The sequence below is a fragment of the Scyliorhinus canicula genome, chromosome 20, assembly GCF_902713615.1.
Source record: "Scyliorhinus canicula chromosome 20, sScyCan1.1, whole genome shotgun sequence".
NCBI lineage: Eukaryota > Metazoa > Chordata > Chondrichthyes > Carcharhiniformes > Scyliorhinidae > Scyliorhinus > Scyliorhinus canicula.
Window position 1 is genome coordinate 21,219,364 of NC_052165.1, and position 6,000 is coordinate 21,225,363.

General features: G+C 48.8%; 1 protein-coding gene across 2 annotated transcripts in view; it reads right to left on the reverse strand.

The window, feature by feature from the left end:
* slc6a15 (solute carrier family 6 member 15) overlaps positions 1–5,565 on the reverse strand; it is a 49,827-nt gene extending 44,262 nt beyond the window's left edge. The window contains exon 1 of one of the 2 annotated variants that reach the window (XM_038780259.1): positions 5,411–5,565. The gene's annotated coding sequence lies outside the window, so the exon portion shown is untranslated. Of the gene's footprint in view, positions 1–5,018; positions 5,209–5,410 lie in introns of those variants that run through there. The other variant, XM_038780260.1, reaches the window with a different exon arrangement.
* Positions 5,566–6,000: the final 435 nt, after the last annotated feature.

Sequence of the window (6,000 nt, forward strand, 5' to 3'; positions counted from 1 at the left end):
CTGCTGCTGCCTCCAAAGCTAAATGACCAATATGCAAAGTCTTCTTTGTCTCGCATATTGGAAGTGCCTTCGGATGTTACACTATATTAAAGATGCTATATAAATGTAAGTTGTGTTGTTTTAATTGCTTTCCGACATATATTATCCTCATTATTGTTACATAACTAGCACCATATGACCTTCATGGCTTTAAATCGGGAAGATGGGAGTAATCTTTGTAGATACTGTTCCTTGTCAATCAACAAGATATATCCTTTGAATGAAGCAACTGAAAGCTGTTGGTCTCTTCAATTCCTCAGATGTTCAAGTTTTTCCAATCAGATGCAAAGCCACTTCCAAACGCCTTGAAAAACTTACTTAGAAATGGTACATTTTAGAAGGAGTGCAGGAACAGAGGCATTTGAGGACTTATGTACACGAATCATTGATGGTGGTTGGTCAAAAAGCATACAGGATCCCTGGCTTTATAAACAAAAGTATATAATGAATAACAAACAAGGAATTATGGTTGGCAATCATTACTCACTGATTAGGCCATAGCTAGAATATTGGGTGTGATTTTCCGCTTCTGGAGAAATTCCCACCCAAAGTGAATGGACCTTTTGCTAGTCCATCAAATATTCGGTCCCACCCGTAACAATTCCCATTACAGGTTGGACTGGAAAATCTTACCAATTGTGTACAATTCCAGGCACCACACTAGAGGAAGGATGTCATGATGTTGTGAGAGGATACCAAGGAGAATTACCAGACTGGTCCGAGGGAAAAGGGACTTCAGTTATGTGGAAAAGGGTGGGTTATTTTCCTTAAAGCGGCAACAGTTAAGGGGAATGTGACATAGGTGTTCAAATTTATGGGTGGGGAGAGCACCCTGATAAAAACAAATGGGTAGAAATTGTTTCCATTAGCAGCAGGTTTGTAATCAATCAGATTTAAGAAAACTGGCAACAGGGGCAGCTGAGATCGTTTTTTTATGCAACGAGTTATGATGATCTGGGATGCACCGCCTAAAAAAGGTAGTGGGCACAGATTCAATAGTAAATTTCAACAGGGAATTGGATGGATACTTGAAAAGGAGAAATTTGCAGGGCTGCGAGCCAACAAGGGAGTGGTAATAACTAGTTGGTTCTTACAATGAGCTAGCACAGACCCGGTGGGCTGCATGTTCTCCCTCTGTGCACCAAGGTCATGTGACTTCTGTACAGTGCTAATGGTCACAGCCTTCAAACAGTTCACTGGGAAAATATGCTCCTTCAATACGTCATCGAACAACATCATGTATCCATTTAAAAAGAGCAGGTATACCATTCAGTCAGCAACCCACAGAAACCCCAGCCCAGCAGGTATCTCAATAAAACAGAAGTGCGGGACCCAAAACATGACCAGAATATTAGCATTATTTAATGATAGTTCTGGAACGTTCCCATGCAAAACATCAAAATCTCCAGCAACATTAGATCTAAACCACGACTGCATTTGTAGATGGAGTTTATTCCCAAATAATATCATTTATGCAAAGATTTGATTACTTCAGGCATGCTTGAGGTCAATATGTAAACATTAGGGAGGAGTCATTGCTCTGCAGGACAGACATTTAAACACATCTATCATCTGTTTACAAATGCCTAAAATACACAGATTACACCAACAAGTCTGAAGCTGAAAGTGCTGTTGACGTTCACTGGTTAGCACGGCTGCCTCACGACACTGAGAGTTCAACCTCAGCCCCAGGTCACTGTCTGTGTGGAGTTTGCACATTCTCCCCGTGTCTGCTTGGGTCTCACCCATAAAACCCAAAAACGTGCTTGGTAAGTGAATTGGCCACGCTACAAAATGCCCCTTAATTGGAAAAACAAAGAATTGGGTTCTCTAAATTTATTTTTAAAAAACGGTTGGCAGGAATCTTAATGGGTTTTTTTCTGAACATAAAATATGGAAAGCCACCAACTAACGTGTTAAACGCATTCACTCCTCTTTCAATTGAATTGCTCCGTGTGATTAACATCAACCGAGCACATGATGTGCATGAGCATTTTTACCATTTTTAGAACGACAGCATACCGCTGTCAAATCATCTTTCCCAATTCAATAACTGATGAAACCTCCACGCCATGGGGTGGTCGGTCACACGATGATATAATCGAGATTGCCCTACTGGCATGTGAAACCTCGCTGAAACAGTGTCTGACAATGGACCAGGGCGATGGAAACATTATTGTGACTGGCCGTTCGAGGAGGCGGAACGTGGCTCAAAAGCAGAAGATGATGGTTGAATGTTTTCAGCCTGTCACTCCTTTAATCGGGAAAGGTGATGCCATCATTCCCAGATGAAATGCATTTTTTTGACATCATCGGCATTGGCAGGGAGGGATCAAACAGGCTGTTCTTCATTGTCTGCCGAGTTATCCCCGGGAAATGAGGAGCCTCTGACAGAGCAATGCGATTGAAGGCAGCCAACCCACTACCGCATGACACAGGCTGACTGGCAAATCTTTTCATGGCCATTAGTCCGCTGTGTGGAATTACAATGAAATGCGCTGCAGAAAACATGCACCCAGTCATAAAGGCAGGTGTCAGAGTGAGATACTCCTGCACGTCGCCCCTGACACATCCAGCAATTAATCATTTTATTGAATAAGCCAGTTACGAGAGTGAAGCTCGCTGCTCCCCGCAGTCATGGGATGTTGAACCAGGCGAAGGGGCAGCAGCATTGTGCCCTTCACACACCCTGGCCAACAAAGCTGCATCTGTACCAACTATCCTCTCAGTCCCCCTCTATAAACACACACTAAAACCTGTCTGACACCCTCACCATTGACAGGGGGGGGGGTTATCAATCCACCAGACCCCGCGTTTATCCACAGAAAGACCATCGGTTCTGGGGAACCGACGTCTTTGACAATTATATCCTCCTCCCCGTGATCATCGAATACCAAACAGCGGGTAGCCAACGTGAGACCATTTTAGATCTAAAGCAAATAAGATCACCGTTAAATCTCGGCGGGCGAGGGTCAAACAAATAAAAGGGGGTGGCAGGAGGCAGTGTAGTGGCCCTGGATGGTAACTGGCAGAATACAACCTCCCCCCCACACACAACTCCACTCCCTGAACCCCCACCCCCCCCCCACCCCAACTCCACTCCCTGAACCCCCACCCCCCACCCCAACTCCACTCCCTGAACCCCCACCCCCCACCCCAACTCCACTCCCTGAACCCCCACCCACCACCCTGTCCATGCAGATTAAAAGCAGCGCGCACTGCAGAGACAGAGTATGATGGAGGGGAATAATAAAAACACTGTGTAAGTGCTGGGCGTGTGTGTGGGTGACTGTGTCTGTGAGAATGTACCAGTCATTCACATGTATGTCTATGTATTGGAGTGTGTGTCTGAATTGGTGATTGACTGTACCTGAGTGGGGGGGGGGGGGGGGGGGGTTATGTGTGTGTGTGCGCGCGCGCGTGTGGATGGGTGTGTGTGGAGGGTTGTGAATGTGTGTGGGGGGTTGTGAGTGTGTGTGGGAGTGGGTGCGTGTGTGGGGGTGTGAGTGTGTGGGGGTTGTGTGGGTGGGTGCGTGTGTGTGGGTGGCTGAGTGGGTGGAGGTGTGACTGTGTGGGTGGGTGTGTATGTGTGTGGGTGTGTGTGGGGGGGGTATGAGTGTGTGTGTGGGTGGGCGTGGGTGTGTGTGTGGGTATGTGATTGTGGGGGAGGTGTATGAGTGTGTGTGGGTGTGTGTGGGTGTGAGAAGTGTGTGTGAGTGGGTGGGTGTGGGGGATGAGCGTGTGTGTGGGTGGGTGTATGTGTGTGTGTATGAGGAGGTGGGGGTGAGTGTGTGTGTGTGGGGTGGGGGTGTATGTATGTGGGGAGGGGTTGAGTGTGTGTATTTGTGCGTGAGTGGGGGGTGTATGTGTGGGGGTGAGTGTGTGTGTATGGGTGGATGGGGTGGGGGGTGTGTGTGTGTGGGGGTGTGTATGTGTATGTGTGGGGGGAGGGGGTGTGTGTGTGGGGGTTGTGTGTGTGTGTATGTGTGTGTGGGTGTGTGGGGGTGAGTGTGTGTATGTGTGTGTGTGGGGGTGGGGGGGCTGTGTGTATGTGTGTGGGGGTGAGTGTGTGTGTATGTGTGTGGGGGGGCTGTGTGTATGTGTGGGGGGGGGAGTGTGTGTATGTGTGTGTGGGGGTGGGGGGGTGAGTGTGTGTGTGTATGGGTGTGTGGGTGGGGTGGGGGGTGAGTGTGTGTGGGGGGTGTGTATGTGTGTGTGGGGTGAGTGTGTGTATGTGTGTGGGGGGCTGTGTGTATGTCTGTGTGTGTGTGTGGGGGTGGGGGGGTGAGTGTGTGTGTGTGTGTGGGGGGGTGAGTGTGTGTATGTGTATGTGAGGGTGGGTAGGTGAGTGTGTGTGTGTATGCGTGTGTGGGGGTGAGTGTGTGTATGTGTGTGGGGGGGGCTGTGCGTATGTGTATGTGTGGGGTGGGGGGGCTGTGCGTGGGGGTTGGGGGGGTGAGTCTGTGTATGTGTGTGTGGGGGCTGTGTGTATGTGTGTGTGTATGTGGGGGGTGGGGGGGCTGTGTGTGTGTGGGGGTGTGTGTGTGTATGTGTGTGGGGGGAGCTGTGTGTATGTGCGTGTGTGTGTGTGGGGGGGCTGTGTGTGGGGGTGGGGGGTGAGTCTGTGTATGTGTGTGTGGGGGCTGTGTGTATGTGTGTGTATGTGGGGGTGGGGGGGGGGGGGTGAGTGTGTGTATGTGTGTGTGGGGGCTGTGTGTATGTGTGTGTATGTGTGTGTGGGGGGGCTGTGTGTGGGGGGGTGAGTGTGTGTATGTGTGTGTGGGGGCTGTGTGTATGTGGGGGTGGGGGGGCTGTGTGTGTGTGGGGGTGAGTGTGTGTGTGGGGGCTGTGTGTATGGGTGTGTGTATATGGGTGTTGTATGCAGTGTTGGGGAGAATTGCAGACGCAGTGGGCTGTACAGACAGAACCGCTTCTGGAAATTTGCATACAAACCCAAACACACTCACACACACCCTCACCTCTCCCGTACAGAACATCCGCCCAATTTACCAACCGATCCAGGGCCACATGAAATAAAAATGACGGGATTCGCCCCCGTCAAGAACGCCGCCTGCTTCCTTCGATGCGATAAAGATTGTTATTAAATGCAGACAGGGCTGCAGCATGAATGAAAAGGCGATGGTGCCGACCCAGCGCCTCCGCGCACTCACTCACAACCATTGCATTTTTCTTCCCCATATTGAGCCGCTATTCCAGTAGACACACTCTGCCTCCGTGTGCCCCTGCAACACATCCAGCCGCATCGCACTCTGTTGCAAATTCAGATTTTTTTTTGCTGCAAATTACAACTGCGCTCTTTACAGATGATTTATTTGTTGGCTACGGTTTTCACATTTGCGCATCATCTTACCTCTTTGTAAGGATGATGGAATGAGTCGGAATCCGGGTGCAGGATGTGTTGGTGTGTGCTCAGGGACTGAAGCAGGAGCTTTCACATGATAAGAGGCTCAGTGTGTCTGACAGAGAGCCACACCTTCACCGAACTCCAACCCCCCACCCCCCAGAGTGACGACAGGCAACAACACAACCCATTCACTTAAAGGGAAATGTTCCAGATCGACATCCAGCATCGTCAACTCCTCCAATGATTTCACATTTCACAAACAAGCGAGTTTTTTTTAAAATTGAAGTAATTTATACTCCCTTAGGTTAGTGCCTAAGGATCGACAACCAAGGGCCTGATAAAGGAGAGGGGGTTAAGAGAGGGTTCAGATTGCATTGTAACAGTTTGCAACTTGCTGTGTCATCCACTTTGGTTCAAATATCAGAATCAATTCATCCCCCAAAGTAGAGATGCCAAGCATCAGGTTTCAGATACCCCCTAATCTCAGCAAAACTCTTTTATTTTAAATGTGCAAATTATCTGTACATCTCATCCTTATAATAAATTTTTAAAATTTACAGTTCGACTACTTCAGTCACTCTGAAGGGATGCTGTCT